At 42.3% G+C, this 24,956-nt stretch overlaps 1 protein-coding gene across 3 annotated transcripts in view; it reads right to left on the bottom strand.

The window, feature by feature from the left end:
• Window positions 1-24,956, bottom strand: part of QDPR (quinoid dihydropteridine reductase) — a 236,801-nt gene that overhangs the window by 65,065 nt on the left and 146,780 nt on the right. The window lies entirely within an intron of this gene.

The following is a 24,956-nucleotide window of genomic DNA, read 5'->3' as shown; positions in this document are numbered from 1 at the left end:
GAGAAGTCCCTCTCTGTGAGAGCGTACGGGTCGGTGGGAGGCATGTGGTAACAGCAGGCGGTCCCATAAGTACCCAGGCCCTAAGCCATGGAGCGCTTTAAAGGTCGTAACCAACACCTTAAAGTGCACTCGAAAGGCCACAGGTAGCCAGTGCAGTCTGCGCAGGATCGGTGTTACATGGGAGCTACGCGTAGCTCCCTCTATCACCCGCGCAGCTGCATTCTGGACTAACTGAAGCCTCCGAGTGCACTTCAGGGGGAGCCCCATGTAGAGAGCATTACAATAATCCAAGCGAGAGGTAACGAGCGCATGAGTGATTGTGCACAAGGCATCCCGATCAAGGAAGGGGCGCAACTGCCGAACCAGGCGGACCTGGTGGAAGGCCCTCCTGGAGACGGCCGTCAAATGATCTTCAAACGACAGCCGATCATCCAGGAGGACACCCAAGTTGCGCACCCTGTCCTTTGGGGCCAATAACTCGCCTCCAACAGTCAACCGCGGCTGCAGTTGACTGAATCGGGATGCTGGCATCCACAGCCACTCCGTCTTGGAGGGATTAAGCTTGAGCCTGTTTCTCCCCATCCAGACCCGTACGGCTTCCAAACACCGGGACAGCACTTCAACAACTTCATTGGGGTGGCCTGGGGTGGAAAAGTACAGCTGGGTGTCATCAGCGTACTGTTGGTATCTCACCCCGAAGCCACTGATGATCTCACCCAACGGCTTCATGTAGATGTTGAACAGCAGGGGCGAGAGAATCGACCCTTGCGGGACCCCACAAGTGAGGCACCTCGCGGCCGACCTCTGCCCCCCTGTCAACACCGTCTGCGACCGGTCGGAGAGATAGGAGGAGAACCACCGATAAACGGTGCCTCCCACTCCCAATCCCCCCAACCGGCGCAGCAAAATACCATGGTCGATGGTATCAAAAGCCGCTGAGAGGTCTAATAGGACCAGGGCAGAGGAGTACCCCCTGTCCCTGGCCCGCCAGAGATCATCCACCAATGCGACCAAAGCTGTCTCCGTGCTGTATCCGGGTCGAAAGTCGGACTGGAACGGGTCTAGATAGACGGCTTCATCCAGGTATTGGGGTAGCTGTCGCGCCACAGCACTCTCTACAACCTTTGCAACGAAGCGAAGGTTGGAGACTGGACGATAATTACCTAAAATAGCTGGGTCCAGGGAGGGCTTCTTAAGGAGGGGTCTCACCACCGCCTCTTTCAAGGCGGCAGGGAAAACCCCTTCCAGCAAGGAAGCATTGATAATCCTCTGGAGCCAGCCTCGTGTCACCTCCTGAGTGGCCAGTACCAGCCAGGAAGGACACGGGTCCAGTAAACATGTCGTGGCGTGAAGCCTCCCCAACAACCTGTCCAAGTCCTCTGGAGCCACAGGGTCAAACTCATCCCAAACCGGCTCAACAAGACGTGTCTCCTCTCCCTCGCTTGGATCATCCCAATTTCGGTCCAGACCGTCCCGGAGCTGAGCGATTTTATCGTATAGATAACCACTAAACTCCTCGGCTCGTCCCTGCAAAGGGTCGTTTCGCACCTCCTGATGAAGAAAACAGGGCGGCCGGGCGGTTATCTGCCGACGCAATGAGGGTGGAGGCGTAAGAACGCCTCGCCTCCCCCATTGCCACTAGGTAGGTCCTAGAGTAGGACCTAACTAGTGTCCGATCAGCTTCAGAGCGACTGGACCTCCAAGTGCTCTCTAGGCGTCTTCTCCGGCGTTTCATCTCCCTCAGCCCCTCGGAGAACCAAGGTGCTGGACGAGATCTACGCCGGGTCAGAGGCCGCAAAGGCACGACATGGTCCAAGGCCCCAGCCGCGGCCTGTTCCCAGGCCACAACTAGTTCCTCAGCCGAGCCGCGGGCCAGATCCTCAGGGAATGGCCCAAGCTCCGTCAGGAACCTCTCCGGGTCCATCAGGCGCCTGGGACGGAACCAGCGTATAGGTTCCGTCTCCCTGCGATGGTGAGTGGCGGTTCGGAAGTCTAGGCAAAGGAGAAAATGATCGGACCATGACATTGGTTCTGTTACTAAATCATCTAATTCCAGATCATTTAACCACTGTCCAGAGATATAAATCAGATCCAGCGTGCCTCCCCCCAAGTGCGTAGGACCATCGTTTACTCGAATCAAGTCCAAGGCCGTCATGGAAGCCTGGAACTCCCAAGCTGCTGTCGATAACAAGCCAGCTGATGGAAGGTTGAAATCCCCCATGACTACAAGTCTGGGGGTCTCAACCGCCACAGCGGCAAGTACCTCCAACAGCTCAGGCAGGGCTGTGGTCACGCAGCAAGGAGCCAGGTACACGATCAACAAGCCCAACTGATTCCTATGGCCCCACCGCACATAGAGGGATTCACAGCCGGCAATCTGAGGAACAGTGGCCTCCCTCAGCTCTAGATCTTCCTTAATAACAACCGCCACCCCCCCACCCCTACCTTGGGCCCTCGGCTGATGAAATGCTCGGAAACCTGGAGGGCACAGCTCAACAAGGGGAACCCCCCCTCTGGACCCAACCAGGTCTCCGTAATGCCCATCAGGTCCGCGGACTCCCCCTGAATAAGGTCACAAATCAGGGGAGCTTTATTAGCCACGGACTGGGCATTACACAACATCAGCCGAAGATCCAAGCTCTGAGGATCATGGCCGCCCGAGGAACGGGTAGGGACTGGGGGGCCGGAGCACGTGATCGCTTTCAGACATCGAACACGTGCTTCCAGCTCTCGATACGGCCCCCCCCTCCGCCATATCTGCCTCTCCCACTTACCGTACAGATCGAACATCCCTCTAATCATAAAATTGTGCTAACCTTTTGGGGGCATGAATATCTTCTTTGTTAACCCATTCTGCTTGTGATAGAGGAAAGTGTTTCCAAGCTACCAAATATTGGATTTTATTTCTATATTTTCTAGAGTCTAGGATTTCCTTAACTTCAAAATGTTCTTCCCCTTCTATGAGGATCGGTACAGGGGGCTTAGTAGGATTAGCCCTAAGGGGGGATGTGTGTTCAGGTTTGACCAAGCTAACGTGGAAAACTGGGTGAATTCTTCTCAAAGATTTTGGCAGTTCTAGTTGGACCGTCACTGGATTAATGATTTTCACAATGGGGAATGGTCCCACATATTTGGGTCCAAGTTTTTTTGATTTCTGTGTAGTTTGCAAATATTTAGTGGACAAGAAAACTTTATCTCCTACTTGGAATTTTTTCTCAGGAGCTCTCTTTTTATCTGCCTGTTTCTTGTGTGCGCGATGTGCATCGTCTATTGCTTTGCATGTAATTTTCCATGTACTTTGCAATTGCTCTATCCATTCAGCCAGTGATGGAATCAATGGCTTTTGTTCAGGGAGTTCAGGAATGGGGACAAATTCTTGACCTGAAGCCACTTTGAATGGGGTAAACCCAGTGCTGCTATGAACAGAATTATTGTAGGCTATTTTCGCAAAAGGTAGAAGGTCCGCCCAATTATCTTGTTGATAATTAATGTAACATCGTAGATATTGTTCCAGTACTGAGTTTGAGTGTTCACAACCCCCATTAATTTGAGGATGGTGGGAGGAGCTTAATCCTTGGGTGGAGCCTATCAGGCACAAAAACTCTTTCCAAAATTGAGAAGTGAATTGCACCCCCCGGTCTGAAATTATCTGTTCCGGAACTCCATGGAGTATGTAGATGTGTTGCACAAACAGCTTTGCCAAAGTTTTTGAAGAAGGTATTTTGGAACATGGGATGAAGTGCACTTGTTTGGAGGTCCGTAACTACCCAGATCACTGTATTGCCTCCACTTCCAGGTAACTCCACTATGAAATCCATGGATATTTCTTTCCATGGGGCTTCTGGCCGGGCTACTGTTTGAAGCAAACCAGGAGGCTTTCCTGGTGGTCTTTTAGCTGCTGCACAAACAGGGCAACTCGCTATATAAGATTCAATGTCCTTGTTAAGCCCTGGCCACCAAAATTGTCTTTTCAGGAGGTGTAAGGTTTTCATGAACCCAAAATGTCCAGCCATTTTAGCATCATGGCAGCGTAGAAGTATGACCTCCCTCAGAGGGATGTACAACTTTGCCCCTACCCAAGCCAGTCCATTGCGAAGAGTACACTCGTGTGAATGGGCTAAGTACCAGTCGTCCTTGTTTAAGGCTTCCTTCAGCAACTTGGTGAGTCATCCGGTAATGATGCATCGGTTTGTGCTTGGTTACGGGTAATTGCCGGGGCAGCTAGTTGTTGAACTGGGAGTACAGGCCGCGCCAGTTCCTTGCGCATACTATTGTACTGAGGTAAACGGGAAAGGGTGTCAGCCAGGAAGTTCTTTCCCCCTGGAATGTATCGCAAGGAAAAGTTAAAATGGTTAAAGTATTGGGCCCATTGAGCTTGCTTTGGTGATAGTTTTCTGGGAGTTTTCAGGGCCTCTAGGTTTTTATGATCAGTCCACACTTCGAAAGGGTGTTTGGCTCCCTCCAAGAATTGTCTCCATGTTTGGAGAGCCCAATTCACTGCAAAAGCTTCTTTCTCCCAGATGGCCCATCTTTGCTCTGTTTCAGTGAGCTTACAAGATGTGTATGCACACGGTTGAAGCTCACCTTTTGCATTGTTTTGGAGTAAAATAGCTCCGACTGCCACATCACTAGCATCTTCTTGAACCACGAATGGGGACTCCATGTCAGGGTGCTTGAGGACCGGCTTGGCGGCAAACAATCGCTTCAACTTTTCAAAAGCGGCCTGACACTCCATCGACCACTCCAGTGGTAAGGAAGGTTTGGGCTTAGTATTTCCTTTTGTTTTGAGGAGATTGGTGATTGGCAGGGCAATGTCAGCAAACGAGGGAATGAACTGGCGATAGAAGTTAGCAAAACCCAGGAAACTTTGTAACTGTTTGCAGGTGCGAGGGGATGCCCAGTCTAGTACTGCCTGGACTTTTGAGGGATCCATCTCCAAGCCCTCAGAGGAAATACGGTATCCCAGGTAATCGATTTTCATTTGATGACATTCACATTTAGACAATTTTGCATAAAGCTCAGCGGGCAGTAATTTTTTTAGTACTGCTCTTACTATCTTCACATGCTCCTCCATGGTCTCCGTGTAGATAAGTATGTCATTAAGATAAACAAGAACCCCTTTAAACAAATGTTCATGGAGCACTTCATTCATTAGTTGCATGAAAACTGTAGGGGCCCCTTGCAATCCAAAAGGAAGAACTCGGAATTGGAAGCAACCAAGGGGACAATTGAATGCCATTTTCCATTCATCCCCTTCTTTTATGCGCACTCTGTAATACACTTCACGTAAGTCCAGTTTGGTGAAGAATTTTCCTTTGGCTAAGTGGGTAAGCATATCCTTCATGAGAAGCATGGGGTACACATTCTCCACGCACACACAATTTAAATTTCTATAATTGACTATTAAGCAAAAAGTGCCATCTTTCTTTTCCCGGAACATGACTGGTGCTGCAACCCGAGGCCTGGCCGGTTGAATGAATCCTCGCTCCAAATTCTTATCTATAAAGTTTCGCAATTCTCTCACTTCTTTCTGGGTCATGGGGTATGATTTTGGTTTTGGGAGTTTCACCCCTGGAAGGATGTCTATAGCACAGTCTGTAGGCCTATGGGGAGGTAGCACATCAGAGGCCTTTTCACTAAATACCTCTCGTAGGTCCCAGTACTCTTTAGGATTTTTTTCTCTCCCCCTCCAGCCATTCAAACATTGACCCCAGTAGTTCTGGGGTTGATCTGGCTTAAGTTCTGGGGTTGAGTTCTGGCTTAATGTCAGCTTGCCTCCGATCACTGTTTAAGAAAATAAAGACCCAACTCCATCATTTTGAAGAGATTGGTAATTTTTACTAAACATGTCAGATTGCAAACAAAGCTAAGCCAGAACTGAAAGTATATTAAAAATACAGACGTCATATCCTCTCCTGAACCCTCCTCCCACTAGAGTTCAAACAGTCATAATCCAATGTCGTCTTCCTCCTTGGCCACGTGTAGTTTTACTTCCGATATTCTCCCTCTGTCAATCTTCTGGATGGAATGCAAAGCAGGCAACTCCCGTTACATTTACTTGCCAAATCATTTCAAACGTCTGTTTGAAAGACTATCTCCCCCCCACACATGCAATGTCAGCTAAACGCTGGCAACAGTACAAACCCCCCCCTCCTCCATAAATCATGTAAGACATTCAGTAAGAAGAAAACCTTTAACGAAGTAATAAAACAGTAAAACAGTCTAGTAGGTGAAATACACTTAAAATAAAGTGGGGGCTGACAGTGGCTGAACTAGATGGTTTAGGCCTGGACCGTCTGGCTCTGGAACGAGACCTTCCTGAGGCCTTACTGGTGGATGAGTCATGAGAGGGAGAGCGACTGCGGTCAGCCATGCTTAAGTAAAATTGAATCCACCATAAATCAAGTCAGATCAGCAGACAGTATGTCTCACACAGAGACAGATGATAAAGGTGGCAAGAGAAAAGAGCCCAAAATACAAAGACTGGCACCACAGTCAAGAAGCACAATTGAGGGCAATCGCTGGGTATGTGTAGAAAGAAGTAAACTATATGGCGCACAGCTGACACCACAACTGCACAGGCCCTTGTTACCAACAGCAAATTGGGGAATTAGGGATCCGACACCACGGCCCTTTACCCAGATGTCAATGTGTGCAGAACCTACAGCAAGATTCTTAATGTACTTGTCACTCCTAGCAGGGGAAAATGGACACCGAACTGACACCACAGTTCGTTGCATCCCAAATCAGTGGGTTGACAGAAAAGGTAATCCCTGAGGAGAGCAAAAATGGTGCTGAACCAATCACCCAGGTTCTGATCGCACCCAAGGTGCAGTGGCAGAAATCAATTATAAGTAAGGGCCTGAGAGCCTGCACCACGGCCCTGTTGCCTCAAGGCTGCTGTCAAACCTTGTAGGTTTCAAATTACACTGGGCTGACACCACGGTCCCTCACGTGTCAGAAAAGTCAGTAAGAAATGAAAAAGGCCACAAAATGGAGGCGCTGAGGTGATATATGAACTGTCACGTGCCAAAACTGCCACCTGAAATTAATTAGGCTGAATTGTAAAGGCGCTGAGTCATGCGACAAAATTAAGCCAAAAAATTACCTCCGGATCAATGCAGGCCAAAGAGGGAGAGGCGCTGTCTTAGCGCGGCAGAAATTCCCCTAAATTAATTGCAGGCTTAAGGCAGAAGTGCTGAGCCGACACCACAGCCCTCTGCATGCTTAGAAATTGCAAAAAAATGGTATGGAGCTGACACCACAGCTTGCAATGCGCCAAACTGGCCACAAAACTCATGAAAAGGCTGTCTTCGGCAGATCTGACAATCTGCAGGCTCCCTGGGTGCAAAAAGCCACCACTTCAATTAGCGCCGCTCAGCTGAGTGGCGCGAGGCCAGGGAGCACCACGAAGCCACAGATTCACAGAAATCGATCAAATTGCAGAAATAACTGGTGAAAGCTTGATTAGAAAGATTAAAATTAAGTCTCTCTTGGCTGACTGAGTTAACAAACTGGAGCTCCAAAGGAGGATGGAGGAATGTTTATACAAATTTTAACTCAGTCTCTGGCCAATCAGATGAGATTAAACCCACTGCTTGGACTCTCTAAGCAGCACACCAGAGAAGAAAGTGAAATTTCAGTATCCTATTTACAGCTAAAAGATGTTGAGAAAAACTCAAGGTGAAAGGAGAAGAGGATGTACCCATGAATATAAGTCCTGTTTTTTGGGGGGGGGGTTCTTTATATATTTTTTATTTTTTTCCTTTGAGTTTTGTATTCAAGTTATACTTGACAAAAGAACAAAAGAAATTGTCAGGCTGCCTCTGATTATAACTAGGAAAGAATACACCTTGACTTCATTTGCAAATAAAGAAAAGTACTTTTACTAATTACATCTGGATAGCAGCAGGGTTTAAGTTGAATCTGAGACAGAATATGGCTGACAATCTGTATCACCCTATTCCTCCCTCCTCTTTCCCAAAAGGTCATCAGGTCTGGTCCAATGCCAGCTCCTTCCCGGGGTCCCGGGGTAATCTTCTTCCGCAGGGCTCTGGTTGTCAATCAAATCAGGAATGCAATGTCCGTTAGCGTTCGCGCCCAAACATTCCTGTGAATTCAAAACATTAATCTCTCCTCCCACCTTAATTATGTCAGACCGACACTCTTAAAGGCCCCTCTCTTCTTAACTTGAATCTATTTACATTAGAAATACAATCCCATTCTATCTAACAACTGAAATACAATCCCCTTCTATCTAACAACTGAATATAAGGAGTACAAAGAGATACGAAGTTTGGAGTGGAGGCTGACAGAAATATTGTTATGACTAGAAAATTATGTGATCAAAGTACTTGCAGTGAACAGTTCAAAGTTTCCATTGCAGCTTAAATATTTTGAACTGCTGCATGAGCTTCAATGGAGATCTGGACACTTCTCTACTGATACCCAACTATATCTCTCTTTCGCATCTGCATTTATTGTAAAATAATTGTATTGAAGCATGCATGTATTGTAGTACATTTTGTAGCATGTATTAAAAATGAATGTCAGGAATCTATAATCCAAAGCTAAATGCTAATCTATAAAATAACATTAAACTAAACTCAAATCTATGTCTTGTTTGACAGAAACACAGATCAGGGCTTGAGCATCTGTTCCTGAAAGGTCTACACTCAAGAGTATCAACCACATATTTGAGAATGCTATGTCAAAACCTGAGCACAAGCAGAAAGGCAAATAATGAGTTCAATGAATCAGTCCAACTCTAGGAGTCATACTGTAGCTAATGTATTATGGTGGCCATTCAACGGCAAGGGGGAAGAAAAAGCTTTTTGCAATTTACTAAAGAATGCTACTGTATACTATCGCCCTGCCTATTTAACTTATATGCAGAGAACATCATGAGAAAGGCAGGGCTTGATGAATCAAAAGTTGGAATTAAGATTGCTGGGACAAATATCAACAACCTCAGAGATGCAGATGATACCATTCTAATGGCAGAAAGTGAAGAGGAATTAAAGAGTCTCTTGATGCGGGTGAAGGAGGAGAGTGCAAAAGTTGGCTTGAAACTCAACATTAAGAAAACTAAGATCATGACATCTGGTCCTCTCAATTCCTGGAAGATAGATGGTGAAGAAATGGAGGTAGTGACAGATTTTATTTTCCTGGGCTCCAAGATCACTGCAGATGGGGACTGCAGCCAAGAAATTAAAAGATGCTTGCTCCTGGGGTGAAATCTATGGCAAATCTAGATAGCATACAAAAAAGCAGAGACATCACAATACCAACAAAAGTGCGTATAGTCAAGGCTATGGTTTTCCCAGTTGCAGTGTATATGGCTGTGAAAGTTGGACCATAAGAAAGGCTGAGCGCCAAAGAATTGAGGCCTTTGAATTCTGGTGCTGGAAAAGACTCCTGCGAGTCCCTTGGACTGCAAGGCGAACAAACAAGTCAGTCCTAGAGGAGCTCAACCCTGACTGCTCTTTAGAAGGCCAGATCCTGAAGATGAAACTGAAATACTTTGGCCACCTAATGAGAAGGAAGGACTCACTGGAGAAGAATCTAATGCTGGGAAAGATTGAGGGCAAAAGAAGAAGGGGACGACAGAGAACGAGGTGGCTGGATGGAGTCACTGAAGCAGTAGGCATGAGTTTAAATGGACTCTAGAGGATGGTAGAGAATAGGAAGGCCTGGAGGAACGTTGTCCATGGGATCACGATGGGTCAGACATGACTTCGCAACTAACAACAACAAAGAATGCCAATCTGATGAAGTGATTAAAACATGGGGCTAGAAACCAGGAGACTGATTTAAGTCAGTCGCTCTCTGTCCTGTAAGGAGGCAATGCCAAACCACTTTTAAAAATCTTGCCAAGAAAACTGCAGGGATTTTTCCTGGCAGTTTCCAGGAATCAACAGTGACTTGAACTGACCAAATAAACAAACAAAAAAATAAAACACCCCCAACAGCCAATCCTAGATTTCTCATTCACTGCTATCCTTAGATCTCTTTAATACTTTCCCTCTGCCTCTTCTACTATATATATTCCTTGAAAAGAAACGAATGGATGACTAAATAAATATAAAACAAATAAAAAAATGAAATGCTACCTCCATGCAAATGAACTATTTTTCTTGGACAAACCACTAAGGAAGATTTTAGTGATGCTCTATAATCCAGAGAGATGAAGAGAGAGATGAGGGATTGTAATCTGTATCTTTGAATTTCTGAGAGTATTTTGTTTCTTCTTTCATTAAATTTAAATTTAAAATTAAATTCATTAAATTTCTCCAGCATTCTTTTCCTTCTTTTCCATGGAAGTGGAGCCATTCTGCCTTGGGCGAACCGGTAGCGGAGATTGGGGCTGATTTGCCAAACTGGTAGCAACCGCTGGCTGGTGATGCCCCCAAACTGGTCCGCAGCCTGCAGTCCTGCCATGCTTCCCTGCCTTCCACGCAGCCTTCCCGGCATCCCCGTGGCCAACTTGCGAAAGGCAGGCAAGCGAAAGGCCATGTAAAAGTCAGGCAAGCATGGCAGGGCTGCGGGGAATGCAGGTAGCAGCCTACTCCCTTCCCCGCAGCCGTACCATGCTTGCCTGTCTTCCACACTGCCTTCCTGGCGGTCCCCCATGCCTGCTTGCCTTCCAAAGTTGGTGTCCATCTAACCCTAACCCCCACACCCTTGGGGGAGACGCAGTAGTTGCTACCTTTGCCGGAAACGTCTCATGTGTCTTTTGGAAGTGATTGGGAGGAGCGGGGGCGGGGAGCGCTCAGCAAAGGCCAGGAAGACCCAGCCAACCACTCCCTCCCTTTCTCCTGGCTGGCTGGCAAGAAACAGGGCATGTGTCAAGGTTCCAGAAAAACCTCTTCTGCATAAAAAAAACTCAGAAGCCATTGTTTTCCAGAGTTCTTTACTAGCATGAGGAAACTGGCACACGATGAGTGAAATTCCAAAACTGAATTTCCGGATTCTTTTCCCAGTTATACAAACCCCAAGAGTCCCACCCCCCTGACCCCTTTGATGGTCACATGGTCCCATGTTCTCCCAGTTCATTCGAATATCTTCTTGCCACTCTTCCTGCAGATGTGAACACCATCCGACCTTGACCGCTTGAAGAATGTTACCATACCCCTCAGCCCCCCTTCCTCCCCTCAGGGGAAAATGTGGCGGCGTCTGGAACCCTAAAGTCTAATATGGTTTCCAGGCCTGACAGCATGGACAGCCGCCACCACACTACTCTACCTCCTCTGCAAAACTGCTCCATGGCTCCGCTCAACTCCAGCACCCCAATGCAACGCCCCCGGCTTGCGCAGGGCAGACCATGGTGGCTGCAAGGCCGAGATGCTGCCTGTGCAAGGGGGAAAGAATGCAGGCATCACACTAAGTAGCCCTCCTTCTCCTCCTCTCCTCCTCCTCCACCTTTGAGGCTGGGCAGGGCTCAGAGCAATCGTGGCAAGGCAACCACGATTTTCTCTTCCTCCTCCTTGCAGGGTTCATTGAGTTCATTTTGCAAGGTCACCAAGGGTTTGCAACTTTGCACAGCCTTTGGAGCTTTCATGCAGCAAGCCCCCTTCCTCCTCTTCCTTCGCAGCTCTAACATGGGTTTTTAATTCATGAGGAAGGAAGAGAAACCCTCCCCATCCGGTTCTTGGTTTTTTTAATTTCTTTTTGCCATGTATGCAATTGTGAGCCCTCATATGTACGCTTTTGCAATATTCCATAAATTTTGGAGTGATGTTTCTGCCTTTGTATTTATCCTAAAAAATATTTTTATTTCCTTTTCAATCATTTGTGTATAATCTTTCTCTTTTAATATTTCTTTATTCATCATCCATCTCTTTTTTTCTTCTTCTGCCCTTTTCAAGTCACCCTTAATAGATTGTGGTCCGCCCCGATGTTTGTCTTTATTTCTATCTCTTCTGTTTCTTTTCTGAACTCTGGTGTCATCCATACCATATCAATCCTTGATCATGATTGATGTGGATTTGAATAGAATGTGTATTGTTTCTTTTCCATATTTATTTCTCTCCATGAATCCTGTAAACATAGTTCTTGCGTCATTTCATGGAATGTATCTGGTACAGTTCTTTTCTTTGTCTTATTTTTCTTATTGCTTTTATAATCTTTTTAATATCCATAATTGCATTAAAATCTCCAATTAAACATATATTTTCATATTCTAAATCCCTTATCTTTTTATAAAATTCACTTTGGTTATCGTTTGGTGCATATATAGAAGCCAATAATATTTGTTTTTGTTCTGTTTTTATCTCAATCATTAGAATTCTTCCATCCTCGTCTTTATATATTTGTTTTGATTTTAATCTTTCTTTGATATATACTACAATTCCTCTTTTTTTGTGTGCTAATGATACATAGAGTTTGCCTATTCTTGGGTATTCTATTAACTTACTGTGCTGTTTCTTAATCTGTACTTCCTGTAAATTATAATATCTATATCTAATCTTTGTAATTTTTTGTCTGAGTTCTTTTAGCTGGTGAATTTAGTCCATTTATGTTTATTGAGACCATCTTTATTTCCTCTTCCATTTCCTTACTTACTTATTCTTCATTCTTAATCTCCTTGTATTTCTATTTTTCCTTTTGCACCTTCTCTCTCTATTCATTCTTTTTCCTGTTTTCTCTTATAATTATTATTATTATTATTATTATTATTATTATTATTATTATTATTATTATTATTATTATTATTATTATTATTATTATTATTTAATTTTTATACCGCCCTTCTCCCGAAGGACTCAGGGCGGTGCACAGCCAAATAAAATCAACAATCCATGGATACAGTACAAATAAAAACAATGCTAAAAAACTTATTAAATTTGGCCCCTAAATTAAAATACATAAACCATAAAACCCCATTTAAAATTACAAATACAAATACTAATTCTATGCCAGTCCTGCGCGGAAGAATAAATAAGTCTTCAGCTCGCGGCGAAGGGTCCAGAGATCAGGAAGTTGACGAAGTCCTGGGGGAAGCTCGTTCCATAGGGTAGGGGCTCCCACAGAGAAGGCCCTCCCCCTGGGGGTCACCAGCCGACATTGTCTGGCTGATGGCACCCTGAGGAGGCCCTCCCTATGGGAGCGCACGGGTCGGTGGGAGGCAAACGGTGGCAGAAGGCGATCCCATAGATAACCCAGTCCTAAGCCATGGAGCGCTTTAAAGGTGGTAACCAACACCTTGAAGCGCACCCGGAAGACCACAGGCAGCCAGTGTAGCTTGCGCAGGATAGGTGTTATATCAATCACCCGCGCAGCCGCATTCTGGACCAACTGAAGCCTCCGGGTGCTCTTCAAGAGGAGCCCCATGTAGAGAGCATTGCAGTAGTCCAGGTGAGAAGTGACGAGAGCACGAGTGACTGTGCATAGGGAATCCCAGTCTAGAAAGGGGCACAACTGGCGAATCAGGTGTACCTGATGAAAAGCTCTCCTGGAGACGGTCGTCAGATGTTCTTCAAAAGACAACCGCCCATCCAGGAGAACGCCCAAGTTGCGCACCCTCTCCATCGGGGCCAATGATTCGCCCCCGACAGTCAGCTGCGGCTGCAGCTGGCTGTACCGGGACGCCGGCATCCACAGCCACTCCGTCTTGGAGGGGTTGAGCTTGAGCCTGTTTCTCCCCATCCAGACCCGCACGGCCTCCAGACACCGGGACAGCACTTCGACAGTTTTGTTGGGGTGGCCTGGGGTGGAAATGTACAGCTGAGTGTCATCAGCGTACAGTTGGTAACTCACCCCAAAACCACTGATGATCTCACCCAGCAGCTTCATATAGATGTTGAACAGGAGGGGTGAGAGAACCGACCCCTGCGGCACCCCACACGTGAGGCACCTCACGGTCGATCTCTGCCCCCCTGCCAACACCGTCTGTGACCGGTCAGAGAGATAGAAGGAGAACCACCGAAAAATGGTGCCTCCCACTCCCAAACTCCCCAACCGGTGCAGCAGGATACCATGGTCGATAGTATCAAAAGCCGCTGAGAGATCTAAAAGGACCAGGGCAGAGGAATAACCTCTGTCCTGAGCCCTCCAGAGATCATCAACCAAAGCGACCAAAGCTGTCTGTGCTGTACCCAGGTCGAAAGCCGGACTGGAACGGGTCCAGATAGACCGTTTTCTTCTTGTTCCCCTTGTTCTCCTCAATTTGGTATTCCTCCTGGCTCTTACTCTCAACTTCTTCTCTACTTTCTTGCTCTTCTTCTATTGCAAAGTGGTGTTCAAAAAATTCTTGTGCTTTAGAGGATTCAACTGGAAGTGTCGCGGCAAGACAGATGGGGGAAACTGAGCTCCGCCAAGCTTTATAAATCCCCGGGCCAATGAACCGCTGTTTCAGGGTTCTTCAGACCAGTGCAGTCCTGTAGGGACAGCGAGGAAGGAGTGGCGCCTCAGATGACCAAGAGGAACCAGCGATGTCGTGTCCCACCCCCACTCCGACGAACGAGTCAAGGAAGTCCGTAACAAACTTGGCAACAAAGCCTCTGCAGCTTGCCAAGTGCCTTTGAGGGATATCAGGGCAGGCAGGAGTCCAAGTTGTGACTTCAGCGATAGGGTCCAGTATCAGCAAACTAGATAAGACTTTGCTTGACTCAAGGTTGGAATGCCAAAAGCAGGTCCTTTATATAGGCTGTGGGGTGTGGCTCCATGACTCAACATTTACCCAGGCCTGCCCCACCCTTCCTTCTGCTGGTGTCGCCTCTCAGATCTCCAGAAGTGAGGGTCCACCTACTCTGAATTGTCTTCAGCTGGATTTGCTGTCAGTGTCTGGGAAAGGGAGGGGTCAGAGGGAGTAGGCCCGGGTAATTCCACCACCTGGCTGGCTTCCTCCTCTGAAGGCTGAGCCAAAGGAACACATGCTGTATGAGTGAGGTTTATTGGGCTTCTCCTTTCACTCCTTGAATCCTTTCTGGGCATGGGGCCAGGGCCGGGGGCTGGAGTCATGACAGGCCGTTCATCTTCATTATCAGACTCGGAGTCTGATAAAAGGCCCGGTTGAAGACGGGAGGGGCCCGGCTGAGGAGAGGAGAGAGGACGAGTGACAACAGGCAAGTTCCTCAGAGGTCAGAGGAAAACTTTTCAACTCAACCATGGGGGAGATGGCTATGGCAGCCATCACTAAGTTGAGGCAACCGGACCAAGTTTTTGAGCAGGAGCGGTGATTTGGATGAAATATTGAAGCCGGGTGAGTAAATACCAACTCACAAAGAAGCACTCTAAAACTTGATATTTGCAAAAAACAACAACAACAACAACTTGGCAGTGGAATAGCAGCTAAATTAAGAAGGACTGTAAACATAACAAAATAAAAGAAACAGAAGCAGAACCCAAAGACCCGAGAGAAATTTGACTTTTAAAATTGAAGCAGAGACCCCTCAAACAAAAACAAAAAAATAAGGAAACCCTTAATTAAAGCTGGAAAATTTGGAGACTTTTAAAACTTGTTACAGAATACCAAAAGGAAAAACGGAGGATTTAAAACTACAACGTGGTGGAATTTCTCTGATTTTCTTTTTCCTCTATGAATTGGAATTAAGTAAATTGGGATATGGATTTTAAATGGGACTAATTGGAAGAAATAAAAAGTTAAAACAAAACAAGGAATAGCCCTAAGTAAAAGAAACAAAATGGATACTTCACTAATTGTTGATTAAAACTATGGATTGGAAGGTGACACTGTCAGGCTGTCTCTGATTATATTTAGGAAAGAAAACACCTTGACCTCATTTGGTTATGAAGAAAAGTACTTTTACTAAATACATCTTGATTACAGCAGTATAAAGTTGGATCTGAGACAAAATATGGATAACATTCCATATCCCCCCATTAGTCCCTCCTCTCCTCAGGAGGTCAGGCTGGTCTGGTCCAATGCCAGCTCGTTCTTGGCCCCCGTGGTAATCTTCTTCTAGCTGTTAATCATCTCAGGAATGCAGTATCTGTTGAAAAGCCCGCGCTCTAACATTCTTGCTGATTTCAACCGTTAATCACCCCTCCCTTTCTGTTATGTCAGACGACACTCTTAAAGGCCCCTCTTCCCTTACCCTGAATAGGACAGTAATACATCTTACATCCTTAAAACTATTTTACATTACACAAAGAACCCATTACATTCTAACTACTGAATATAAATTGTACAAAAATATGTGAGGATTGGAGTGGAGGCTGACAGACACCCTCAGGGGGAAGAGAAAATTACATTGACTAATGTTTGCTGTGGAAAACTTCTCTACTGTAGTGATAAGGCTGGTGAGAACTGTCTGACTCTGTCTGACTCTGATAAAAATAAGAACTACAACTCCCCAAAAAATGGCACAGAGAATAATTGAAATGATGAAAAAGATGCATATGACTTTTAAGCAAGAAATAAATGAAATAATTACAAGACCGTATGGAAAGCAGGAATTAGAATAAGAGCTGCATTGGAATTTACAGCAAACAATGAATCCATGAAGCAAGAGACGGCTTTAGAAGATGAAGAAAAAATTAGTGATAATGAACTATTAAATGATTGTGAAATTTCAAAACAGTTTAAGGGCTGAAGTGAAGGGATCTCCAGAAAAGGGGAAAACAAAAAAGGAAATAGCATAAAGAAGTTGAGGAAAGTAAATGGGAAAATACTGAAAGCAAAAAGGGAACAAAAATAATAATGAGGGAAGGAAGAGACAAGGAAAGAAAGAAGGGAAGGGAAAAATACAAAGTCAAAGGATTTGTTGTTGTTAGTTGCGAAGTCATGTCCGACCCATCGCGACCCCATGGACAACATTCCTCCAGGCCTTCCTGTCCTCTACCATCCTCTGGAGTCCATTTAAACTCATGCCTACTGCTTTAGTGACTCCATCCAGCCACCTCGTTCTCTGTCGTCCCCTTCTTCTTTTGCCCTCAATCTTTCCCAGCATTAGGCTCTTCTCCAGTGAGTCCTTCTTTCTCATTAGGTGGCCAAAGTATTTCAGTTTCATCTTCAGGATCTGGCCTTCTAAAGAGCAGTCAGGGTTGATCTCTTCTAGGACTGACTTGTTTGTTCGCCTTGCAGTCCAAGGGACTCGCAGGAATCTTCTCCAGCACCAGAGTTCAAAGGACTCAATTCTTTGGTGCTCAGCCTTTCTTTCTCTTTCACAGCCATACATTGCAACTGGGAAAACCATAGCTTTGACTATACGCACTTTTGTTGGCAGGGTGATGTCTCTGCTTTTTAGTACGCTGTCTAGATTTGCCACAGCTTTTCTCCCCAGGAGCAAGCGTCTTTTAATTTCTTGGCTGCAGTCCCCATCTGCGGTGATCTTGGAGCCCAGGAAAATAAAATCTGTCACTACCTCCATTTCTTCACCATCTATCTTCCAGGAATTGAAAGGGATGGATGCCATGATTTTAGTTTTCTTAATGTTGAGTTTCAAACCAACTTTTGCTCTCTCCTCCTTCACCCGCATCAAGAGACTCTTTAGTTCCTCTTCGCTTTCTGCCATTAGAGTGGTATCATCTGCATATCTGAGGTTGTTGATATTTCTTCTGGCAATCTTAATTCCAATTTTTTATTCATCTAGCCCCGTCTTTCTCATGATGTGTTCTGCATATAAGTTGAATAGGCAGGGTGATAGTATGCAGCCTTGCCAGACTCCTTTCCCAATTTTGAACCAATCAGTGGTTCCGTGTCCAGTTCTCACTGTTGTTTCTTGACAGGTTTCTCAAGAGACAAATAAGATGGTCTGGTACACCCATCTCTTTAAGAACTTGCCACAATTTGTTGTGATCCACACAATCAAAGGCTTTAGCATAGACAATGAAGCAGTAGGCGTTTTTCTAGAACTCCCTAGCTTTCTCCATGATCCAGCGTATGTTGGCAATTTGATCTCTAGTTCCTCTGCCTCTACGAAATCCTGTCTGTACTTCTGGTAGTTCTCAATCCACATATTGCTGGACCTAGCTTGTAGGATTTTAAGCATAACCTTACTAGCATGTGAAATGAGTGCAATGGTGTGATAGTTTGAACATTCTTTGGCATTGCCTTTCTTTGGAATCGGAATGTAAACTGATCTTTTCCAATCCTGTGGCCATTGTTGAGTTTTCCAAATTTGCTGGCAAATTGGGTGTAGCACTTTTACTGCATCGTCTTTTAAGATTTTTTTTTTTAATTCAAAAAGTTTTACAGAAAATTTCCCCCCCTTTCCCCCCACCTCCCCTCCCCCCTCCCTTCACAACCCCCCTCCCCCCCCCCCGACTTCCCGGAACGAGCACAAGGTATAGTTAAAAATAAAACAAACATATGCTAAAAAATTTTCGTCCCAACTTAATTATACCCCTACAATCATCAATTCCTAACTTCCCCCGAAAACAATCAAAAATAATACATCATAATCATTTAAAAACAGTCTGATAACTCTTAGTCTGATATCTATGTTGAATATAGTCAATCCATTTTTTCCATTCCTTTAAGTATCTTTCTTGCGTATTGTCTTTCAAAAAGGCTGATATCTTCGCCATCTCAGCCAAATTGGCAACTTTCAATATCCATTCTTCTATTGTAGGTACTTCTTTTTTCTTCCAATATTGTCCTATTAGTAATCTTGCTGCAGTTATTAGATTTAAAATCAATTTAGCCTTATCCACTTTTTTGTCATAAATTAAATATGCATGCCATCCATATAGCAAATCATAACCTTCTATATTCAAAATTCTTTCCTCCGTTAAATTAAACCAATCACTTATTACAGAGAGAGCAGCTGCTTCATAGTATAATTTAAAATTAGGCATTTTTAAACCTCCCCTTTCCCGGGAATCTTGAATTATTTTCATTTTAACCCTAGCTTTTTTACCTTCCCATATAAATTTATTAATTCCCTTCTGCCATTCCTCAAGATTCTTATCTTTCTTAATTATTGGTATCATCTGAAAGAGGAATAAAAATCTAGGTAAAACATTCATTTTAATAGCAGCAATTCTCCCCAACAAAGATAATTGCAATTTTTTCCAAACAATCAACTCCTTCTGAACTTTTTGCCATAAAACCTCATAGTTATTCTTATACAATTTCACATTTGACGATGTAATATAAACCCCTAAGTATTTAACCTTCTTTACAATTTCAAATCCTGTTATTTCCTCTAGTTTTTCTTTCTGTTGTCTGGCCATATTTTTTATTATCACTTTTGTCTTTTTCTGATTTACCTTAAACCCTGAAACATTCCCATATTGATCAATTATTTCCAACAAAGATTTACTAGAATTTATAGGGTTTGTTAAAGTAATCACCAAATCATCTGCAAAAGCTCTTAACTTATATTCATATTGTCTAACTCTAATTCCCTCTATCTCCTTTACTTCTCGTATTTTATCCAATAATGGTTCTAGAGTTAAAATAAACAATAATGGTGATAAAGGACATCCCTGTCTTGTTCCTTTCGCAATCTTAAAAGGTTCTGTTAAGCTACCATTGATTATAATCTGTGCTGTTTGCTCTCCATAAATTGCCCTAATTATTCTTAAAAAACCATCTCCAAATTGCATCTTTTCTATTAATTTAAATAAAAAATCCCAATGCAATCGATCAAAAGCTTTCTCTGCATCGAGAAAAATAAATGCTGCTGGAATAAAATTTTTCTTTTCTAAGTACTCCAGTAAATTAACAATCTGCCTAACATTATTCCTCATCTGTCTCCCTTTTATAAATCCAGATTGATCATTATGAATTCTTTGCTGCAAAATCAACATTAATCTATTAGCTATTATTTTAACAAAAATCTTATAATCATTATTTAAAAGCGAGATTGGCCTATAATTCCCAGGTTTAGAACAATCCTGTTCCTCTTTTGGTATCAATGAAATAAAAGAGGTTCTCCATGAGGGGGGAATTCCCCCTCCTAATTGTATCTGATTAAATAATTCCTTAAGTGGACCTAACATCTCATTCTGTAAATTCCTATAATAACTAACTGTAAGCCCATCCGTACCAGGAGTTTTCCCCATTTTTAATTGTTTAATTACCAAAATAATTTCTTCAGAGTTATAGGCCGATTTAGTTCATCCGTTTGTTCTAAAGTTAAATTTTTAACCTTATATTCCTTCAAATAATTATCAATATCCCTGTTCAATATATTATCTTTAAGATATAAATTTGTATAATATTCTAAAAAAGCTTTTTTAATTTTATCCTGTTGATATCTCTCTTTACCTTTATATTCTATTTTTTCTATAGTACATTGTTTTGCCTTTTCCTTAAGGTGTATGCTAACCACATACCAAGTCTATTTGCATTACAAAAAGTATTATGTTTGGCATATTGTATATTTGTTGCCACCTGATCAGCCATTATCATATTAAATTGATTCTGTAATAACTTTATTGCATCTTTAAGTTTTTGATCATGCGGGTTATGTATTAATAATTGTTTCTTATAAATTTTTTCTTCTAGATACCTACGCTGTCTTTGTTGCTTATTTCTCTGTCTATTATTAATATATATTAATACACCTCTCATAAAAGCTTTACTGGCGTCCCAAACCATTTCTATCGATGTTTCATTATTCAAATTATAATCAAAAAATTCTTTCATCTGCTTTTTACATTGATTTACATTATCCTGATATCTAAACAAATTTTCATTTAATGTCCAAGTTCTTCTACCTTCTTTTCCATATTGCAATTCCATCCAAACAGGACTATGATCAGACAAACATCTTGGAAATATCTTAGTTTTCTTCACCTTAAAAAGCAAATCATTAGAAATTAAAATAAAATCAATACGTGAAAAAGATTGATGCCTATCAGAGAAAAAAGTATAGTCTCTTTCCTCCAAATTCCGCAGTCTCCATACATCTCTCAACTCAAAATCTTCTATCATATCAAAAAAGGATTTAGGCAGCTTTGCATGTGCAGGTATCTTCTTAGAAAAAGTTCTCTTGTCCTTTCGTGTATTTATTACTCCATTCCAATCTCCCAATATAATACACGATTTATAATCCCATAGAATCAATTTATCATACAACATTCTATAAAAATTTTCTTGTTGCTGATTGGGTGCATATATACCAAACAAAAGGGTCTTTTTTGTTTCTATTGTAAGTTCAATAGCAATATATCTTCCGTGAATATCTGCCTCTATTAACTTGGCTGGTATATCTTTTCTCAAATAAACCAGTATGCCATGTTTTTTGTCCAAAGCAGAAGCAACAAAATGTTTACCTAACTTTGAGTTTATTAAGAACTTTTGATCTGATAGTTTAATATGCGTTTCTTGTAAGCAAATTACATCATTTCTAAATTGTTTCAAATAATGAAATATTTTTCTTCTCTTCTGAGCTGAATTCAAACCATTGACATTCCAGGTCAAGATTTTATTTGCCATTGCTGGCCTGCTGAAGCTTTGAGCGATCAGCTGAAGATCGTCCTCCCGTATCTTGGCCGTGCTCCTCCACCGCTTCTGTAGCAGAATCCTGAACTTTACTTTGAGTTTGTTGCTCCTTTTCTTTACGCTTAAGGGCTCCCCTCGTCAGTCTTTGTTCTTGTGGTTGTTCCTCAGATGGTAACATCACTGGAATCACCTCAGCTTCCACACCCATTTGAGTCTCTTGAATTCTTTTTCTATTATTTCTACTTCAAGTTTCAGCACGGTGGAAAGAAAATCTTTGGCCTTAAGCACTGTATCAATCGATATCTCCTTCCTTGATAATACACTGTCAAACCAACTGGAACCTCCCATCTAAATTGAATCTGGTATTTCTTAAGTTCTTGTGTAAAAAATGTAAAGTCCTTTCTATCCCTTAACATCTTGGGAGGAATCTCTTTCAAAACCTTCAGCTCCTGTTCTCCTATTTTCAAGTTTTTCTGAAATGCAACTCGCAAAATTTGATTCTCACTGTTCTTTTCAAAAATAAACCACAATGTCTCTAGGAAGTTTCTTCTGCCTAGCAATCCAAGAATTAACTCTATAAATTTTGTCAATTTGATAAGCAACCTCTTGTGGATCAAGTTCAATAAATTCAGCCAGAGCTTCTGATAAAATTTTTTAAATCTTCCCTTTCTCCTCATTCAAGCCCCTAATTCTCAGAGCTCCTTCCATCATTCTATACTGCATCACCACCACTTGATCTTCATTTTGTCCAATTTGATTTGCATTCCCCCATTCTATTTTCTATTTGCTGATTTGACTGAGCAATTTCTTGCACCTCCTCCTCCACCACCTCCAGTCTTTTGCCAAACCTTGAAAAGCCATCAAAATATCTTCTCTTATTTTTATTATTCTCTTTTATTTCCTCTCTTATTTTCTCATTATTATCCATTATCTCCTTAAACTTTTCTTCAAAGACTTTCCCTTGTTCTTTAATCAAATCTTCTAAAGCTGGTTCAGAACCCCTTCTACCCCCAGTCTTAAGTGGTTTAGTAGCCATTTCAGTTTTTAAAATTCACAAAATATAAGTCTAGAAACTTCTCTTTTCCCCTTTAAGTATAGGAGAGCTCACTTCACTTCATTAAAATCCACACATAACATTTCTTAGCTTCTTAGTTACACAGGCTGTTTAGAATTCCATTCGTCACTTTCACTCCCTTTCAGGCGCCATCTTAAAGAGTCAGTTGAAACAAAGAAAAAAAAAGTTTCTCTTTTTAAAAGGGTAGAAGTCAGGAAATCAAAAATACTTGTAATCCAGTAATTGTTCGCTCGCACTCATTCCGTCTGCATTTAGGAATCCATAAAGATAAGACAATTAGCAGAGATGGACACTTTCTTCTTTTCCTGCTTTTGCAGGCACGCACTGAAGTCGGAGCTTGGCAGGAATATTTATGGGACCCTCGACCCACAGGGCTCTGCTTAATTAAAAACAAAGCCCCTGGGGAGGTCTACCACACCCCCGCAGCTCTTATCTTTCTCTTTCATCCAGAGAAAGAGATTAAAGCCGGCGTTTTCCTGGCTTTTACGAAGTTCAGTACGGAGCTCCTTAATTAGGAGCTCAGCGAAGAAGGTGGCGCCAACGGAAGCCCTCTCTTTTAAGATTTTGAATAGCTCAGCTGGAATACTGTCACCTCCAATAGCTTTGTTGTTGCTTAGGTTTCCTAAGGCCCATTTGACTTCACATTCTAGGAAGTCTGGCTCAAGGTTAGTAACCACCCCATCGTGGTTATCAGGGATGTTAAGCTCATTCTTGTATAGTTCTTCTGTGTAATTTTGCCACCTCTTCTTAATCTCTTCTGCCTCTTTTAGGTCCCTGCCATTTTGGTCCTTTATCATGCCCATCTTTGCATGAAACGTTCCCTTCATATCTCCAATTTTCTTGAAGAGATCTCTGGTCCTCCCTATTCTATTGTTTTCTTCTATTTCTTTGCACTGTTCATTTAAGAATGCATTCTTACCTCTTCTAGCTATTCTCTGGAATTCTGCATTCAACTGGGTGTATCTTTCTCTTTCTCCCTTGCCTTTCACTTCCCTTCTTTCCTCAGCTATTTGCAGAACTTCCTCAGACAGCCATTTTGCTTTCTTGCATTTCTTTTTCAAAGGATTACATAGAGACTAATAGAGATAAAGAAAAAATGGGAGAAGGGAAGAAAAGGAGAATGGATAGAAATATAGGACAAGCAAAGAGAGCAAGGAATTTAAAAAAGAAAAGAAGAGGACTGAAATAAATTAAAGGTTGAAATATTAATGAGATGGGAATATACAAATATTAGACATTTTTTAAGGATGGAAATGTTTGAAGGTTATTGTGTTTTTATTAAGAATAATGTAGAAGCTAATTTGAAAAAATAAAGTTTCACTTGGTTTTTTTTTATTTTCTTTATAGGATTATAGAAAACAATTTAAAAACTGACATTGAAATGTAAAGATATGATTGATGTTGATTTTATACAGAAGTTTGAAAAGAAAGAAATTAGTAAATGGAAATATAAGGGTTCAACATAAATGGGGAAAAAAGGGGGGGAAGAGGGATAAATTTGATTAAAAACTAAAATTGGGGATGGAGGGTTAGATTAAATTTTTAAGAGAAATGCAAATAGGGAAATAAAAAAAGAGAAGGAAAATATATTGATGAAAGCATATAAGAAGTGTTGGAAAAAAACAAACTGGATGTAAACATGGACCTGGCTGATATTTTGTTCAGAAAAGATACATTGTATGTTGTTGTTTGTGTGTAAAAAAATTAAAAAAATTCAAAAAAAATATTTTTGTGCTTTGTCCAATGTATCTATTTTGAATTTTTTCTTCTGCCAGGAAATCAGGATACCTTCTGGTACTAGCCATCAGAACATTACATTGTATTTGTTTAAGCATGAAGTTAGGAAGTTTTCTTCCTGTTTTCTTTCTGTAGTGCTTCCGCTAGTATTTCTGACATGGTCTCCCCTAAGTCTTCCTCTTTATTTTCCATAATATTTTGAAATCTTAGAAAGAAGGACGCTTTCTCCATTTCCAAAAACACTATAGATCCTTCTAAGACTCTATTGCAATCATATATTTTTGTTCCATTATTTCCATTTTTTTATCTACTTGCTCCATTTTTATCTCCACTGTTTTAATTCTCCGTTCGTTTTTAAGGATATTTTGCTGGATATTTCCTATTTTGTCATCCATTTTTTAAATGTCTCATTTCTCCCATGTCACATTTGAGTTCTTCATGATTCTTTTTTGTCTCTTCATGGTTATTTGCTATTGCTTCCTGTGTTTTAGTCATTGCCTCTTGTATCATCAATAGTGTGGCTTGGATACTCTGAAAGTTTGATGTTGAGCCTGCTTTCTCTGTTCCAAGCATACTTTCTATTGAGCATTGGTATGTTGGCAAAGATGTTATAGATGCGGGCTTTGGAGCTGTTTTATTATTTATTTTGGTTATTGTTGTGCTCATCATTTTTCCTATCTGAAGTAGATTTTTCCAGAATAGCATACAATATATTATTTATAGAAATGTCTCTTTTAAATCTCCACAATTATATATTTCTTAAACTCAATTTGTACAATATTAATA

This window comes from Ahaetulla prasina, chromosome 8, assembly GCF_028640845.1.
Source record: "Ahaetulla prasina isolate Xishuangbanna chromosome 8, ASM2864084v1, whole genome shotgun sequence".
Taxonomy (NCBI): Eukaryota; Metazoa; Chordata; class Lepidosauria; order Squamata; family Colubridae; genus Ahaetulla; species Ahaetulla prasina.
The sequence above is the reverse complement of the archived record's forward strand: the minus strand, read 5'-3'. Positions and strand labels throughout refer to the sequence as shown.